The sequence below is a fragment of the Sus scrofa genome, chromosome 9 (assembly GCF_000003025.6).
Source record: "Sus scrofa isolate TJ Tabasco breed Duroc chromosome 9, Sscrofa11.1, whole genome shotgun sequence".
Taxonomy (NCBI): domain Eukaryota; kingdom Metazoa; phylum Chordata; class Mammalia; order Artiodactyla; family Suidae; genus Sus; species Sus scrofa.
This window is the reverse complement of record NC_010451.4, coordinates 93,580,209-93,600,131: the sequence shown is the minus strand read 5'-3', so window position 1 is coordinate 93,600,131 and position 19,923 is coordinate 93,580,209. Positions and strand designations below refer to the sequence as shown.

General features: G+C 38.4%; 1 protein-coding gene across 2 annotated transcripts in view; it reads right to left on the bottom strand.

Moving 5' to 3' along the window:
- The window catches only part of KIAA1324L (KIAA1324 like), a 183,894-nt gene that overhangs the window by 124,608 nt on the left and 39,363 nt on the right, over positions 1-19,923 (bottom strand). Inside the window, exon 1 of one of the 2 annotated variants that reach the window (XM_021063469.1) lies at positions 5,148-6,648. The exons of the other annotated variant lie outside the window; for it this stretch is intronic. The gene's annotated coding sequence lies outside the window, so the exon portion shown is untranslated. Of the gene's footprint in view, positions 1-5,147; positions 6,649-19,923 lie in introns of those variants that run through there. 2 annotated transcript variants of the gene reach the window in all.

Genomic DNA, 19,923 nt, shown 5'->3' with positions numbered 1-19,923 from the left:
CTCTCAAAAGGAGGGAATGAGGTCATCACTGCATCATAAATTAGTTCTTCGAGGGAGTGACAAAAGTTTTACAGGTCTGCCCTCTTTGATCAGGCCCGGCTCTCTGAGACTGACAATGCAGGCAAGCCTTGCCCTGATTTAAAATATAAGGAATGCACAAATACATCAGGAATATATCCACAAATGGAACAGTCTTTACAGACACCTACTGAACACTGGAAGAAGAACTCAAACACCTGAAAGGTCAAAAGAGATCTCTTACACTGGGTAGGACAAAGGAAAAATAACTAATAAAATAAAATAAAATAAATGCATCTCTTTACACTCTCAATTGTGAGCTGACTCCAGAACAAAGGGGAATTGGTGAGCACCTCTTAGTGTTATTACACGTCACCCTGTGACACCTTAATATCAGGGGTTAGAAAGTAAGGTGCTCACTCCCAGCCTTAGCATGTACCAACAGGGTGATCAAGGCAGTCACCTGTCAGTGGCTGGGTCTATGCTCCTCAAAAGAGAATAACATTATCTTCTGAGGAAACTGTACAGTATGACACTGACTAATGAAAGCACTTTGAAAACTATGAAGTTTTAAAAACATGTGTTAATATGCCAACAGGGAAATGCCACTCTGATTATTTTTAAAGAAGGGTAAGGAAGAATGAAGGTGCTAGAAGCCCCTACCCTATGTTTTCACAAAGGCAAAGACAGACTAATACTACGCGGACCAGATAAACCCAGCATTTTCTCAAGGCCACACATGCACGGTACCAGCCTTGGTACCCAGGTACCAGTACTTTGGGTTCTAGATTTCTGACATTTTGACTCAAGAGGCTCCAAAACCTCAACATTCATTGAGGATCTAAGCTTAGGGCTCAGAGTTCTCGTCATGGCTCAGCAGAAAACGAATCTGACTAGCATCCACGAAGACTCAGGTTCAATCCCTGGCCTTGCTCAGTGGGTTAAGGATCTGGCGTTGCCATGAGCTGCGGTCTAGGTCGCAGACGTGGCTCGGATCCCGCATTTGGGTGGCTGTGGTATAGGCCAGCAGCTACAGCTCCAATTCAACCCCTAGCCTGGGAACCTCCAAATGTCGTGGCTGTGGCCCTAAATAAAGACAAAAAAAAAAAAAATCTTGGCACTCAAAAGTGCATGAAAGCTCATCACAGTTCAAATGCCTTGTTTTAAAATGAAGGAACTAGACTTGTGGGCAAATATTTGAAAAACATGAAAACTCTAACTTGAAAATAGATATGTGGAGTTCCCATCATGGCTCAGTGGTTAGCAAATCCGACTAGGAACCATGAGGTTGCGGGTTCAATCCCTGGCCTTGCTCAGTGGGTTAAGGATCCGGCTTTGCCGTGAGCTGTGGTGTAGATTGCAGACATGGCTCGGATCCCGCGTTGCTGTGGCTCTGGCGTAGGCCAGTGGCTGCAGCTCTGATTTGCCCCCTTGCCTGGGAACCTCCATAAGCCATGGGAGCGGCCCAAGAAATGGCAAAAAGACAAAGAAAAGAAAGAAAATAGACATGTATCCCATTGTTCACTGTAGCACTGTTTACAACAGCTAAGACACGGAAACAGCCTAAATGTCCATCAATAGAGGAATGGATAAAGATGATGTATGTATACAAAGTAGAATACTACTTAGCCATAAAAAAGAATGATACAATGCTATTTGCAACAACATGGATGGACATCGAGATGATCATACTAGTAAATCAGACAGAAAAATATCATGTGATATCAGGTAGCTGTGGAATTTAAAAAAATGATACAAATGAACTTGTTGACAAAAGAGAAACAGACTCACAGACATAGAAAGGAGAAAAGGGGGGTGAGGAATAAATTAGAAATTTGGAATTAGCAGGTACATTATACTCTATGTAAAATAGATAAGCAAGGACCTACTGTATAGCACAGGGAGCTATATTTAATATCTTGTAATAACCTACAGGGGAAAAGAATCTGAAAAAGAATATATCTAAGTATAACTGAATCACTCTGCTGGACACCTGAAACTAACACAACATTGTAAAGCAACTATACTTCAATTAAAAAAATGAAAGAGCTAGAGTTCTGAGGATACAATATTAAATAAAACATTCTCTCTCCAAATGTGAGCTGTGCTATACCGGATCAAGAGCTGGGTTTTGTCCAAAGCTGGGAAAGTACAATAAGAAGGAACCACATGAAATAACCCAGAAAGCGGCCTCTGCACTGCGGCGGGGTCAGACACGAATAATGGTGTGGAGAAAACGTGCACTTTGCTCAGCAGCTGTGAGAACTGAACATGGCACTAAGGAAGCATGCACCTCCCAGCTTCTCATTTTGCTGTAGAGGTTCTTATCTACAAAGCCATCTAAAGAACTAAGTGTGAGGCACTGGCTGTGCCATGAGTTCACTAATTGAAATGTATTAACAGCACTGAGTCCTATTATCCTTTCAAAAGGGAGAGATCCCAACTGGGCCTCCAGCTGCAAAGAAGATAATTAAGTAAAACTGTTTCTCACGGATAAATAATGCATATGACAACAGATGCCCCTCCTTCCTGGATGGGTGGGGACAACAAAGGGAGAATGTACCTGTTTCCAAAAAGAATGCAAAAGGGCTGCGGGCTAAAGCTCAGCCTCAATTTAAACATCAGAGTCCAGAACAGACACAGCCTCTGTTCCAGTATGAAACAAAAATCAATGTTTTTACACACATTACTTATTTCATTATGTACTTGCACTCTGCCTTACAAAAGAAGCTAATACAAATTCAATACGTGTCCACATTCCAAACATAAAGCCGCTGCCTTGTCAGCCAAGGGGAGCTCTCACCACAAACCCTAAGCATCTTTGACAGGCTGTTGTACACAAGATGCCGCAAAAAGCAACTCTTCCTGGGAGCTTTGAGCCTGCCTGCCCTGTCATCTGCCATTACTGTTGCTCAGCTGCAGTGGATTAGAGATAACAACAGTCACCCAACACATTTTTTCCTAACACACACTGTCAAGGTCGCATGCTGATGGCTACCGGAGGCCCATCATCAGCTGCACGCCTAATTACAGAGAGTGCATTCTGACCATGAAGCCACGGGACATAGTAATGGGAGAGGAAGCTCTAAAACCGCTATGCATGAAAGGTCTGAAAAGAGAGAGAAATGAGACAGTTTCAAGTATTTTCCTCCAAAGAATAAATATTAGACTACAAAAGAAAACTGCTAACCTTGGAAACAGGAATCCTAAACAGTCAGCAGTACTGAGAGCTTTGACTCCTCTTCACAATAGCCCAGAGCTACCAGTAATGAGATCCCTAAGGCAGCTTCCTAATTCTTCCAAGGAGTAGGGGGAAGGTACATGCATGTGTCTGCATATTTTATGGGCTGGGTGCAGGCACCCACTGTGGCAAAGCTCAGCTCTATCTATGTTCAAAACTGTTTCCAAAGGCTTATGAAGTGTGATCACAAAAGGCCAACTGCCATTCAGCCTCTGGGCCCACAGTGAGGCAGCTTACAATAGGAGTTTAACACATATACGCTGAAGAGATGAACAAAAACAAAGTGGAGGGTGGCTGAAAAGCACCCTGCTTTTACTTTTTAAAATTTATCTACCATATGCTGTGAGTGCGGCCCTAGAAATAAGACCAAAAAAATTATCTACCATAAACGTCATGGCATATAGTGCTCTAATAAAAATGAAAGATTGATTTACTACATTCTTAAAGTCTATATTTCCTAAACAAGGTGAGAAAGAAACTACCCAGGGATCTTTTTATATTTGCTAAAGGACAATGTTGAAGGAACCAAAGGTACATGTGCCAGATCCCAGTGAAAGATGTCTTCCCGGGTCAAAACGCACACCAACTTATCCTGGCATTTGATCAAGAGGGTGATCAAAGTACAACAAACTTTCCCTATGTAACAGCTGAGTAGAAGTTTTTATGAGTTCTGCTTAAAATATAAAGTAATAGCTCAATGAAAATCACAGCCATGCTTGTAATTAAAATCATTCAGGGGACTCACACTTACACAGGCAACTGACTGTCCAAACAGTGCCAGAGTAATTAAATGGGGGAGAAAGAGTCCTTTTAATAGATGGTGCTGGACAAGAGACTACTCATATGGAAAAATAAAGAAACCTCAACCGCCATGATTAAAGCTATATTTTAAAATTAATTCAAGATGGATCGCAAACTTAAATGTTAAAGTTAAAACATAAAAATCTTTTAGAAAAAAACAGGAGAATATCTCCACGGAAGGTAAAGATTTCTATGGCAAGACACAGAAGGCAACAATTGAAAAAGAAGGGAAAAGGTAAATGAGACTTCACTGAAATTTAAAATTCCTGCTCAACAAATGAAAACACTGCCAAAGAAGAACAGGCAAGTCATAGACTATGAGAAAAATACTCTGAAAACATACTTCTGGCAAAGTTTTCACAATCAGAATATATAAAGAGCTTCTACAACTCAGTAAGAAAAACAACTAAATTTAAGATCAGCCCCAGACTTCCAGAAAAACTTCACAAAAACATGCAAATAACTGATACACATATAAAAAATTTTTTTCATCCTTGATCAGCAGGGAAATGCAGACAAAAATTACAATTAAATACTACTACCCATCCACTAGAAAAGGTACAATTAAAGAGACTAAAAACTCAGAATATTCACAAAGATGTGAAGTAAATGTAACAATCATATCTTACAGATGGAAGTGAAAAATGGTACAACCATTTTGGAACAAGTATTTTGCAGTTTCCTTTTTTTTTTTTTTTTTTTTTTTTTTTTGGTCTTTATGTCTTTTTAGGGCCACACCCGCGTAATATGAGGTTCCCAGGCTAGGGGTCTAATCGGAGCTGTAGCCACCAGCCACAGCCACAGCCACAGCCAATCAGGATCCGAGCCGCATCTGTGACCTACACCACAGTTCACGGCAACGCCAAATCCTTAATCCACTGAGTGAGGCCAAGGATGGAACCCACAATCCCATGGTTCCTAGTCGGATTTGTTAACCACTGAACCACAATAGGAACTCCATGCAGTTTCTGCTCCTAGTTAAACACACACCTAAACTATAGTTTAGCCATTCTATTCCTAAGATCTTACTCCAAAAGTACAAAATATCCACAAAAAGACTTGTACAAAAATGTTCATAGCCACTTACCTTATTCAAAATAGCTATAGTCTAGAACCAACCCAAATGTCCATCAACAGAAAAACGGATAAACAAATTGTGGTACAATGACACCAGGGAATACTGCTCAGCAAGAAAAGAAACTACTGATATATATAACACAGCAGATGAATCTCAAAAACATGATGCTAAGTAAGGGAAGCCAGACACACACAAAAGAAACATGTACTATGTAATTCTAATTACATAAAATTCTAGAACCAGAAGAACTAAACTCTAGTCAAGAGAATCAAAAAAGTTGTTGTGTCTTGGCAGCAGGGTTGAAGAGAGGATTAACTGGAAAGGAACTCATGAGAGACTTTTGAGTGACGGAAATATCTTCTATCTTCACAGAGGTATGTGTCACATGATATGTGCATTTGCCAAAATTTAAATGGTACACTTAGGATTTGGGCATTTGATTCTATGTACTTTGTACCTCAAAAAAAAAAAAAAGCACACAAATATTGAACTCTTGTTAGGAGGTTGGCTTCTCACAATGGTATGGGCTAGCAATTCTGACACTACTTCTGTGTATTCGAGACTTGAAAAATGAGTATAAACACTGAATATAATGAAACCACATTTCTCACTATTGGAAAGAGAAGTTAAAAATATAGGAAGGAGGAAAACATGGATGTACTCTGTTGTTTCACTGGAATTGAAGTTACCAGCATAAAATGAAGAGATAAATAGGATATGTATATATATGTGTGTGTATACACACACACAGGCACACATTTTCTAGCTGTCTACTAAGAATATGAAAAAAATGATATCCAGTAGAACAAACATGCTTGGCTCCCAGATCTCAGTTTCTAAATACTATCCTCCATTAAAGGAAGCCCTTGCAGAAAGGGCTAATTCAAGGGCTGAAGCAGAAGAAGTATACAATAGGCCCAAAATATGTTGTGCTAGAGTAAGGAAATGTTCAAAAGATAAATGAAAACTGGTAAAAGTGACAAATTTACTAGATTGAACGGGCTTCAACTGACTCAATCTGAGTCAATAGGAGAATGAAAATAATCAAAATTGCTGACTAAAATAGGAATCCCTAAGTCTATAAATATAAATAAATAAATAAATAAATAATAAAAGCTTTTTAAAATAGCAGTATAATTGACATATTAGTTTCAGGGTTACAACACAGTGATGTGACTTTGTACATATGCAAAATGATCACCACAGTAAGTCTAGTTAACAGCTGTCACCAAAAAATTACAAATTTTTCTTCTGAACAGAACTTTTATGATTTACTCTCTTAGCAATTTTTAAATATGCAATATAGTATTACAGTATTATTAACTATAGTCACCATGCTGTGTATTGTATTCCCATGACTTATATATAACTGGATACCTCTGGACCACCTTTACCCATTTCGCCCATTCATCCATCTCCTCCCTCTGGCATTCATCCGTATATTCTCTATGTTGATGACCTTTTTTTTTTTTTTAAAGATTCCACCTAAAAGTGAGATCATAGGCATTTATCTTTTTCTGTCTGATTTATTTCACTTAGCATAATGCCCTCGAAGTCTAGCAATGTTGTGGCAAATGGCAAGAGTTCCTTCTTTTTGGAAGCTGAATAATATTTCATTTTATTTACATACCACATCTTTATCCATGCATCCACTGATGAACATGTAGGTTGTTTCCATTGTTTGGTTACAGTAAATAATGCTGCAGTGAACATGGGGGTGATGTAAATTTTCAAGTAAGTGTTTTTATTTTCTTTAGACAAACATACAGAAGTCTACCATATGGTGCTACTATGTTTCAATTTTTGAGGAATCTCCACACTGTCTTCTATAGTGGCGATACCAATTTACATTCCTACCAACAGTAAACAAGGATTCCCTATTTCTCCGCATCCTTGCCAACACTTGTTATCTTGTCTTTTTGATGATAACCTTTCTGACAGGTGTGAAGTGACATCTCATTGCAGTTTTGATTCTCATTTCCCTCATGATTGGTGGTGATAATTGATAGTGATGTTAAACATCTTTTTATGTACCTGTTGGTCATCTACATGTCTTCTTTGGGAAAATGTTTGCTCAGGTCCTCTGCCCATTTTATAATCACACTGGTTTTTTTGAGTTTATGAATTCTTTCTATATTTTAGATACTAATCTCTTATCAATACATGAATTGTAAATATTTCTCACATTCAATAGGTTGCCATTTCATGTTTTGATGATGTAGTCCCATTTCTTTGTTTTGGCATTTGTTGCCTTTGCTTTTAGTGTCAGACTCAAATATCACCACCAAAACTGTTGCCAAAGAACTTACCACCTACTACGTTTGCTTCTAGGTTTATGGTTTCAGGTCTTACACTCAGGTATTTAATCCACTTTGACTTAATTTTTGCTTATGGTATAAGATAGTGGTCCAGCTCCTTTTTTTTACATGTGGCTACTTAGTTTTCCCATCATTTTTTGAAAAGACTACTTTTCCACACTGTATACTCTTAGTTCCAATAAAGGCCTCCTTATCAAGTGAAGATCAACTAAGTATAGAAGGAATAATGATGTTAGAAAATCATTAATGGTTGCTAAAATTAGTAGGTAAGTGGTTTTTTTTAATTGAGATATCTTGATTTATAATATTAGTTTCAGCTGTATAAGGTAGTAATCCAAAAATTTTTAGATTATACTCCATTTAAAGTCATTAAAAGGGAGTTCCCATTGTGGCTCAGCAGGTTAAGAACCCAATTAATATGCAGGTTCGATCCCTGGGTTCGCTCAGTGGGTTAAGGATCCAGCACTGCTGCAAGCTGCAGTGCAGGTCGCAGATGTGGCTCAGATCTGGTGTTGCTGTGGCTGTGGTATAGGCCAGCGGCTGACTCCAAATTGACCCCTAGCCCAGAAACTTCCATATGCCATGGGTACAGCCCTAAAAAGACAAAAAAAAAAAAAGTCATTATAAAATATTGGCTACATTCCCTATGCTTTACAATATATCCTTATAGCTTATTTACTTTGTATATAGTAGTCTGTACCTAGTAGCTAAAAAATTGATGAGAACCAGAATATTTATTTATCACATGTTTCCTGGTATACACTATTATGGGAAGGACATAACATTACATGTGCTATTTGGATCAAAAACATGTAATCTCAATTTAATCATGAAGAAATATCCCACAAGCCCAATTCAAGGTATGGTCTACAAAACAGCAGGCCTGTACTTTTCAGAAATGTCAAAGCAAAAAGGCAAGACTGAGGAACTGTTCCAGATAGAAGAAGGCTAAAGAGATACAGTAAGAAAATGCAATCTGGAATGCAAGGCTATATACCAGATTGGAGGGGAAACAGCTACAAACGTCATTTTTCGAACTAATGAAATGTGATTACGAACTGTAGATTAAACAGGAATAAAGTGTCCATGTAAAATGTCCTGTTATGATCATTCACTACGGTTGTGTCAAAGAACGATCTTATTCTTAAAAAAAGGGACATCACAACTCCAAGTTCAAACAGGGTGGGGGGGAATAAAGCAATTGGAACAAAATGTAAACAATTAGTGAATCTGAATAAAGAGTATATAGGAGTTCCTTGTGCTATCCTTTCAACTTTTTTTTAAGTTTAAGATAATAAAAGTAATCAGAGAAACATTAGTGAGTCATACAAAAGCTATTTAAGAAATAGAAAAAACACATACAACAGGTAGTTGTAAACTGAATTAGGATAATTTGGGAGAAAAAAGATTCAATTCAGTGACTCATGGATTCAAAAAATATTTGCATCCTCAATTTTTGTTAAACATTAAAAAAGACTCATAAGACCTGAGCATTTAAGACTAACCAGCACAGGAGTTGAGTTGTGATAATTACTACAATAAAGGGACAAGTTTAACCAGCAAGCAGAAAGAGCATTGCCCTCAGCTAAGGAGATGCCAGGGTGGCTTCATGAAGGAAGGAGAGAGTCAATTTGCTGGTGGGATTTCCACAGACAGAACAGAAGTAGAGAACAAAGCACAACGTTCCACACAGAGGGACCATCTTGGAGCAATGCACTGAGGGGCAATATGTGGGCTTTATTGCTGGAACTGTGAAGAGACAACTGGCTTGAGTAGAGAGTATGAGAAGGAACAAGAGGAGAAAAGACTAGGAAAAAAATGTGAGGACAGATCACATAGGAGCGTTGAATGTCAAAGGTGTCTGAATTTAATTTCACAGTCAGTGGCGAACCCCAGCGCTTTGGAGATGAAGAATGATGGGGACGGAATGGCTATTTCACACAGAAAGTCAGGCAAGAGACTAATCTAAGAGATCAGGAAAGCAGGCTTAAGGGTCTGTACCAAAAGTAGGCAGAAAAAGCCTAGAGTTCCTAAATCTTCCTCTAGTCTTTTCACCTCTAGCCATAAAAAGACTCAAGGTAACCACCAGTTATCAAGCAAGCTATTAAGCATGGAGTGTGCTCACAAAGCATTTTACAAGTTCATCTTTAAAGCAGCCTATTAACAGCCTCCACACTAGAATGAAGCTATCTGTAGAGATTTATTAGCTCTTGTTTTTCTCCAATAAGCCTAGGAAGGCTCTAAAGAACATCTTCTAAAATTCCAGTGTATAAAACTCTTTTTATAAACACTACCTTTGAAGTCTCTTTTCAAGTAAACTCATTTTTTTAAAAAAGTAGAAAAGCCTAAAATCAAAGCATTTCCTTTCTCCAAGTCTCTTTTTTCCAGATTCAGAAATAAAATCTGTGCCTCTGGCTATTGTCAAACTTCGCAGTGAAATTTACATTTAGTATTTCCTACGTATCATGTCTCCACAACTAATTTTAATTCTTATAAACAAATATATTCTTTCCAAGGCAGGGAGGGGAAGAGGGTGGAATTAAAAGCAAGATTCTTGACACTTCCCACCCCCATCAATAGTTTTATCAGTTTAGCAAGTGGAAGTCTTTGAAATTAGGGTTTAAGTAGTGCAAAGCTGATTTTACAGATATAAATGGAGTATAATTAAGCTCCAGTGTAGGGAGTTGAAAGCTACTATCAGAAGCACTATTTACAACTTTCACCTGAGCTCATATTGTCACGGAAGTAAAATGACAGGTTACAGAGAAGGCCAGCACACTATCACTTTTGTTTGGGAAAAGCTAAACAATGTATTATTATACATTTCCATTGAAGGCCATCAAATTTGAATTCCCTGAGAATGTCTCCTGTTTTTAGTAGTTGACAGGAGAGGTGAACCTTACAGTAGAAAAGAAGACAGCTACGGCCTTTATTATTTCTCTAGGGATCATGTTACTGCCCAATCCGCTCAGTTCATAAATGGGTACTATTAAAGCTTGTAAATATCAAACCAATAGGAATTACGTAAGACCACCATCTTGTTTCTTTCCTGAGTTCCCTCAGGGCTCACTGGCCTACCCCTGGAGGTGGCTGCACCTGCATAAGACTGTGACATTCTTTGCTTTGTCTACTTAATGACAGCCCAGGAGGCATCATTTCAGATAGCTCTGAGATACCACCCCAAAGAGCAAAGGGGAAATATCAGGATATATGTGACCAAGGTGAAGGTGCCTGCAGCTATGCACACATTTCACAGAGGTTTGCTGATGGTCTTATGAAGGTTACTACTAGTCATGAGGGACAAACATCACCATGAAGGAGCTTAGTGTTTAGTGTTTTTCTAGATATGAGGAGATGTAACAACGGGACTGATAAAATCTGCTTCTAAAAATATCTATCTGAAGACCTGTTGTGCCAGTTTCCCAAAAGCACAGAGTGCCTCACTCCTGACCTCCACCCTGAACTCTGCTCAAGGGGTGTTGTGGGTTGGCAGCTGAAATGGCTCATGAGTTAATCCATGTAGAGGCTGACGGCAAGTGCCAAACTCCAGTTCACACCAGCGTAAAGAAAAACAAACAAGCACCCAAGTCAGTCAGTTGTGTGATAAACTGTCAATTATTTGGTACCAAGTCACTTTTTTTGCCTAATATAATTAACAAAATCTAAAATATATCCCACAGAACAAACTAAAATTCAAAGAAAACACCCTTATCAAAATTCACCCTTGAGGGAGTTCCCGTCGTGGCGCAGTGGTTAACAAATCTGACTAGGAACCATGAGGTTGCAGGTTCGGTCCCTGCCCTTGCTCAGTGGGTTAGCGATCTGGCGTTGCCGTGAGCTGCGGTGTAGGTTGCAGACGTGGCTCAGATCCTGCGTTGCTGTGGCTCTGGTGTAGGCTGGTGGCTACGGCTCCGATTAGACCCCTAGCCTGGGAACCTCCATATGCCGAGGGAGCGGCCCAAGAAATGGCAAAAAGCCAAAAAAAAAAAAAAAAAAATTCACCCTTGAGAAGAAACGATGAAAGTCAAAGCAGCTCTCAGGAAAAACTCACAAAGAGTACTGGAATGATCACTAAACCAATACCATTTCAGCACCAGAATATATCATATTTTCCTCTACAATCAGAAAGTAAATGGATGAGACTTTTTTATTACAGTTTTTCATGCATTCCATTGTACCAACATTGAATTCACTGGCAAATATTAAAGTATGAGTTCCATTGTTACCTAAAAGTCCTTATACACACTCAATTATTGTCTGTAAAAAACTATATTAGTATAGTGAATATAGACACAATTACGGGAAACACTACATTAAAATCAGTAATTTATAATTTTGCATTGTTCAAATTTATATAAGCAATATTTGCTTTTATAATGAAGGCTTTAGAATTTAAAAATACTGCAGCAAAACAGGTATGCAAATAAACCATGGGCTTGATAATATACCAGGCAAAATAATAAAGGACAAAACATTTCCTAGAATGAATCCACCTCTGTACACCTGAAAATGCATGATGCTGCTCAACACTCTGGTAATGCTGAGTTCCTATTGACTTATAGTAGCAAATTTCAAAACAACTCATAGTTGAAAACAGGATTGCTAAAATTTATTTCAAACTCCTTTGAACAGATTTTCAATACATTTTCAGTTTCTATAAGATCTCAAAATTGTCAGTTGGCTTAACTTCAGCACAAAAAAAAATATATGGTCTCACATTATCCACCTTTTACTAATTCAGTGTCTTGGGAGCTTTCACAGAAGTGCATAACAACTACCTATAAGAAGAAGTTTGGTCTGTCGGTCACTTGGGAGTTAGCTTTGAATAAGCATATTGTATTTCTTACCTCCCACACAACAGGACAGCTTTACAGGTATACTCATAAGAAAGGAGGAAAGATGAGTGGAAAAAAAAGAAATAGGTCCTAGCCACAGCAATTAGACAAACAAAAGAAACAAAAGGCATCCAAATAGGAAGAGAAGAGATAAAATTTCACTATATGCAGATGACATGATACTATACATAGAAAACCCTAAGGACTCAACCCAAAAACTAACTGAACTTACTAAAAAATTCAGCAAAGTAGCAGGATGGAAAATTAACATTCAGAAATCAGTCGCATTTCTGTATACTAACAATGAAATATTAGAAAAGGAATACAAAAATACAATATCTGTTAAAATTGCAGCCCAAAAAATCAAATACCTGGGAATACACCTGACCAAGGAAGCAAAGGACTTATATGCTGAGAACTATAAAATATTAATCAGGGAAATTAAAGAAGATGTAAAGAAATGGAAAAATATTCCATGCTCCTGGGTTGGAAAAATTAATATTGTAAAAACGTCTATACTACCCAAAGAAATCTACAGATTCAATGCAATCCCTATCAAATTACCCATGACATTTTTCACAGAACAATCAATCCAAAAATTTATATGGAACCACAAAAGACCCAGAATTGCCAAAGCAATTCTGAGGCACAAAAACCAAGCAGGAGGTATAACTCTCCCAGACTTCAAGCAATATTACAAAGCCACAGTCATCAAGACAGTGTGGTACTGGTATCAAAACAGCCAGACAGACCAATGGAACAGAACAGAGAACCCAGAAATAAACCCTGACAGCTATGGTCTATTAATCTTTGATGAAGGAGGCAAGAACATAAAATGGGAAAAAGAATTGCTGGGAAACCTGGACAGCTGCATGCAAATCAATGAAACTAGAACACACCCTCACACCATGCATGAAAATAAACTCAAAATGTCTGAAAGACTTAAATATAAGACAAGACACCATCAAACTCCTGGAAGAGAATATAGGCAAAACATTCTCTGACATCAACCTAATGAATAATTTCTCAGGTCATTCCCCCAAGGCAACAGAAATAAAAGCAAAAATAAACCAATGGGACCTAATCAAACTGACAAGCTTTTGCATAGCAAAGGAAACCAAAAAGAAAACAAAAAGACAACTTTCAGAATGGGAGAAAGTATTTTCAAATGATGCAATTGACAAGGGCTTATCTCAAGGATATACAAGCAACTTCTACAACTCAACAGCAAAAAAGCCAACAACCCAATGGAAAAATGGGAAAAAAAAAAAAAACCTGAATAGACCGTTCTCCAAGGAAAATATACAGATGGCCAACAAGCACATGAAAAAATGCTCAACATCCCTGATTATTAGACAAATGCAAATCAAAACTACCATGAGATACCACCTCACACCAGTCAGAATGACCATCATTAATAAGTCCACAAATAACAAGCACTGAAGGGGTTGTGGAGAAAAGGGAATCCTCCTGCATTGTTGGTGGGAATGTAAGCTGGTACAGCCACTATGGAGAACAGTATGGAGGTACCTTAAAAATCTATACATACAACTACCATTTGACCCAGAAATCCCACTCTTGGGCATATATCCAGACAAAACTTTCCTTAAAAAAGACACATGCACCTGCATGTTCATTGCAGCACTATTCACAATAGCCAAGACATGGAAACAACCCAAATATCCATCAACAGGTGATTGGATTAGGAAGATGTGGTATATATACACAATGGAATACTACTCAGCCATAAAGAAGAATGACATAATGCCATTTGTAGCAACTTGGATGGAATTAAAGTCTCTCATACTGAGTGAGGTAAGTCAGAAAGAGAAAGACAAATACCATATGATAACACTTATATCTGGAATCTAATATAAGGCACAAATGAACTTTCCACAGAAAAGAAAATTACGGACTTGGAGAATGGACTTGTGGCTGCCCAGGGGGAAAGGGAGAGAGTGGGAGGGATCAGGAGCTTGGGGTTAATGGATGCAAAGTACTTCTCTTGGAATGGATGTACAATGAGATCTGCTGTGTAGCATTGAGAACTATATCTAGATACATACATCACAACACAACAATGGGAGGAAAAAAATATGTATACATGTATGTGTAACTTGGTCCCCATGCTGTACAGTGGAAAAAACAAAAAATAAATTTAAAAAATTTAAAAAAAGAAATATGGTCTATACATTGTAAACATCAAGCATACAACACTTATAACAGTTGTATATTGTACACTATCCAAAAGAAGTATAAGCTACAAATTTGAGTCACATAATTTTTATCTTCCTAGCAGCCATATTAAAAAAGTAAAAAGAATGACACAAATGGAAATATATACTGTGCTCATAGATTGGAAGAATTAATACTGTTAAAATAACATACTACCCAAGGCAATCTACAGATTCAGTGAAATCCCTATCAAAACACCAATGGCATTTTTCACAGAACTAGAACAAATAATTCTAAATTTTGCGTGGAAACATAAAAGACCCCAATAGCCAAAACAATCTTGAAACGAACAAAGCTGGAAGTATCACACTCCCTGATTTCAAAATGTCTGACAAACCTACAGTCATTAAAAAAGTATGGTACTGACACAAAAACAGACCAAAAAAAATCAATGGAACATAATAGTCTAGAAATGAACCCACACTTACGTACGCAATTATCATATGACAAAGGAGGCAAGGATATACAATGGGGAAAAGATAGCCACTTTTAAATAAAAAGTTTTGGGAAAGCCAGACAATTACACACAAAAGACCCAAACTGGACTACTTTACCACAATATAGACAAAAAATAAACTCAAAATTAAAGACTTAAATATAAAACCCGAAATCATTCTAGGAAAAAACACAGGCAGTATGCTCTTTTTTCTTTTCTTTCTTTCTTCCTTTCCTTTTTTCTTTTTTTGGCTGCCCCAAGGCATATGGTGTTCCCCAACTAGGAATCAGATCCAAGCCATAGTTGCAACCTAAGCTGCTGCTGTGGCAGTGCCTGCAGCTTAGGTTGCAACTACAGCAATGTTTGATCCTTAACCCACTGTGCCAGGCCAGGGATGAACCTGTGTCCCAGTGCTTCCAAGATGCCACCAATCCCACTGCACCACAGCAGGAATTCTAGCAATATGCTTTTTTTTTAATTTGTATTAAAATATAGTTAATTTACAATGTTCTTTCAATTTCTGCTGTACAGCAAAGTGACCCATTCACACCCAATTTTTTTTATCATTTTCCATCAGATTCTTACCAAACAAATGGATATAGTTCCCTATACTATACAGCAGGACCCCATCACACATCCGTTCTGAATGTAAGAGTCTTCATCTACCAATTTCAAACTCCCCTCAGTCCCCCTCTTGCCCCCATCCCCCCTGGCAAACACAAGTCTGCCCTCTATGTCCATCATCTGCTTATGTTTTGTAGATAGGTTATCTGTGCCATATTTTAGATTCCACTTGTAGTGATAGCATATGGTATTTGTCTTTAAGACTTCCTTCACTTAGTATGAGAGTCTGTACTTCCATCCATATTGCTGCAAACAGTGTTATTTTTCCTTTTCTATGGCTGAAATGTATTCCATTGTATATATGTACCATACCTTCTGTTGATGGACATTTAGGTTGTTTCCATGTCTTAGCTATTGTGAATAATGTTGCAATGAACATAGGTGTGCAAGTATCTTTCTGAATTGTAGTTTTGTCCAGATATATGCCCAGGAATGGGATGGCTGAATCATATACCAATTCTATCTTTAGTTTTCTGAAGTACTTCCACACTGTTTTCCATAGTGGTTGTACCAATTTACATTCCCACCAACAGTGAAGGACAGTTCCCTTTTCTCTACATCCTCTCCAGCACTGGCTGTTTCTCGACTTGTTAATGATGGCCACTCTAACTGGTGTAAGGTGGTACTTCATTGTAGTTTCATTTGCGTTTCTCTAATAATTAGTGATGTTGAGCATTTTTTCATGTGTCTGCTAGCCATCTGCATGTCTTCTCTGGAGAAATGTCTATTTATGTCTTCTGCCCATTTTTCAATTGGGTCATTTGTTTTTAGTTTTATGAGTTGTTTTTATATTTTGGAGATTAAACCTTTGTCAGTTGAAGCAGTTGCAGATTTTCTCCCATTCTGTGGGTTATCTTTTTGTTTTTTAACGATGTCCTTTGCTGTGCAGAAGCTTTTGAGTTTAATTAGGTCCCATTGTCTTATTTCAGTTTTTATTGTTTTTATTCTAGGAGGTGGGTCTATCAAGATGTTATAATTTATGTCAATGAGTGTTCTGCCTGTGTTTTCCTCTAGCAGTTTTATAGTTTATGGCCTTATTTTTAGGTCTTTTAATCCATTTTGAGTTTATTTTTGTGTATGGTGTTAAATAATGTTCTCATTTCATGGTCTTATATGTGGCTGTCCAGTTTTCCCAGGACCATATTGTATGTTTTCGCCTCCTCTGTCATAGATTAGTTGATCATAGATGCTCAGGTATATTTCTTGGCCTTCTATCCTGTTCCATTGATCTATATTTCTGTTTTTGTGCCAGTACAATAACGTTTTGATGACTACAGCTTTGTAGTCAGGTCTTAAGTCAGGGAGCCTGATTCCTCCAGTTCCGCCTTTTCTTTTCAATATTGCTTTGGCTCTTAGAGCACTTTTGTGATTCCATACAAATTTTAAAATATTTTGTTCCAGTTCTGTAAAGAAAGTCATTGGTACATTGATATATACTGCACTGAATCTGTAGACTGCCTTAGGCAATATTGTGATTTTGATTATATTGATTCTTCTGATCCAAGAGCATAGTGTACCTTTCCATCTATTTGCATAACCTTTGATTTCTTTCATCAGCATATTATAGTTTTTAGAGTACAAGTCTTCTGTTTCTTCAGGTAGAGTTATTCCTATGTATTTTATTGTTTTTGATGTGAGGGTAAATGGTAAGGTATCCGTAATTTCTCTTTCTGATCTTCAATGTTATATAGAAATGCAATCAATTTCTGACTATTGATTTTGTATCATGCCACTTTACCAAATTCACTGATGAGTTCCAGTACTTTTCTGATAGTGTCTTTAAATTTTCTTAGTATCATGTCATCTGCAAACAGTGATAGTTTTACTTCTTTTCCAAATTTATTTCTTTTTCTTCTCTGATTGCCTTGGCCAGGACTTCCAAATCTATGTTGAATAACATTGGTGAAACTGGACATACTTGTCTTGTTCCTGATCTTATTGGAAATGCATTCAGTTTTTCACCATTGACAATGATGTCAGTTGTGGGTTTGTCATTAATGGCTTTTATCATATTGAGGTAGTTCCCCTCTATGCCCATTCTCTGGAGAGTTTTATCAGGAGTGATTGTTGATCTTTGTCAAAGGCTTTTTCAGCATCTATTGAGATGATCATATGGTTTTTATTTTTCCCTAGGATAAAACCTACTTGATCTTGATGATCTTTTTAACATATAGTTGTATGGAGTTTGCTATTATTTTGTGGAGGATTTTTGCATCTATGTTCATCAGTGATATTGGCCTGTTATTTTCTTTTTCATGGTATCCTTGCCTAGTTTTGGTATCAGGGTAATGGTGGCTTCATAGAATCAGCTTGGGAGTGTTCCTTCCTCTGCCATGTTTTGGAAGAATTTCAGAAGAGGTGTTACCTCTTCTCTGAATGTTTGATAGAATTTAGCTGTGAAGCCATCAGATCTTGGACTTTTTGTGTTTTGGAAATTTTTTCATCATATTTTCAATTTCAGCACTTATGATTGGTCTATTCATATTTTCTTTTTCTTCCTGGTTCAGTCTTGCTAGGTTGTACCTAAGAATCTGTCCATTTCTTCTAGGTTATCCAATTTATTGGCATACAGTTGCTCATAGTAGTCTCAGATGATCCTTTTTATTTATGTGGTATCCATTGTAACTTCTCCTTTTTAATTTCCAATTTTATTGATTTGAACCCTCTCCCCTTTTTTCTTGATGAGTCTGGCTAGAAGTTTATCAATTTTGTTCATCTTTAAAAGGAACCAACTTTTGGTTTCATTGATCTTCTCTACTGTTTTGTCTTTATGTTGTTAATTTCTGCTCTAATCTTTAATTTGGGGCTTTGTCTCTTCTTCCTTCTCTAGGTGTTTAACCTGTAAGGTTAGTTTGAGTTTTTGATTCTTTTCTAAGACTGTATTGCTTTAAACTTCCCTGTAAGAACTGCTTTTGCTGTGTCCCATAGGTTTTGGATTGTTGTATCTTGTCATTTGCCTCCAAGCATCTTTTAATTTCCTCTTTGACTTCTTCAATGATCCATTAGTTGTTTCATAGCATAATGTTTAGCTTCCTGGTATTTGTGTTTTTTGCTATTTTTTTTCCTATAGTTGACGTCTAGTCTCATAGCATCATAATCAGAAAATTTTTGAAATAATTTCAGTTTTTTTTAATTTACCAAGGCTTGATCTGTGGCCCAAGATGAGATCTATCCTGGAGAATGTTCCATGTGTACTTGAGAAGAAAATATATCCTTGCAGCTGCGGAATGAGTGCCACTGGCGTGGGCCCTTGTAGGGCCACTGGTAGGGGCCTTGCAGCATGTGCTTTTCTCCAGCTGGGCAGTCCACAGCTCTGGCAGGGAGCATGCAGCAGCAGCCCTCTCTTGGCACTTTTTGGCACTGGTCAGGCACTGCTAGTGAGAGGCCCTGTAGGACTATTGGGAAGGTCTTCAGAACCTGTGATTTTTCCCAGTCAGGCAGTTTATAGTTCCTGCAAGGCATGGGCACTGGCGGCTTCTTTCGGCTCTTATGGAAATGGCACCACTAGCACAAGCTCCTGCAGAACCATTGGGTGGTGTCATGGAACTGGTGCTTTACAGTTCCTGGGTACAGGCACTGAAAGCCTTCTCTTGGCTCTTATGGAGTCAGTACCACTAGCACAAGCCCCTGCGGAACTGAAGCACTATGTGTTTTCCCTGGTCAGGCAGTTCACAGCTTTTGCGGGGAATGAACACTGCCAGCAGCTCTACTAGTACAGGTCATGCGCCGCTAGTGCAGGGGCCACTGGCTGGAGCCAGGAGCTTGTGTTATTCCCTGAGATGGTTACACCACCGGCTCCAAAACCTCTACAGCCCTAAGGGCAAGGCTGCTCCCCAGCTGTTGCTAAGCAGCTACTGCTGCCACATGGCTCCCAGAGCTAAAGCATACAGTGTCCTAAAGCCTGAGAAGGTGCACAGGGAACCAGGCTATAGTGGTGGACCCTGCCCCTTCCCTCCATCCACCAAACAATGGCATCTAGCCTCTACATGCACCTGGGTTGCCTCTGCTTACACACCCTCAACTCTGTTTGCCCTATAGTCTATTCCCTCCAGGCTGTTTTTGTGCAGCCAACCCCAGTTTTTTCCCATGTAGCCAGTCCTGGCTCCCTCTTTGAGTCTGATCTCTAAGGTCAGAGTTTTGGTTCCCAACACCTCCTGGCACCTGCATATGGTTGCCCATAACACTGACTGTTTGTGGAGGATTATTTCCATTTTAACTGCTTCACACCGATTTTCTAGAGTTCCTCCTCCATCTTGGCTGATCTCCTCGCTGGTGGGGAAATTCCCGGGGTTCAAGAGCTTTTCCTCTTTCCAGCTCCCTCCTAGGGGTGCAGCTAC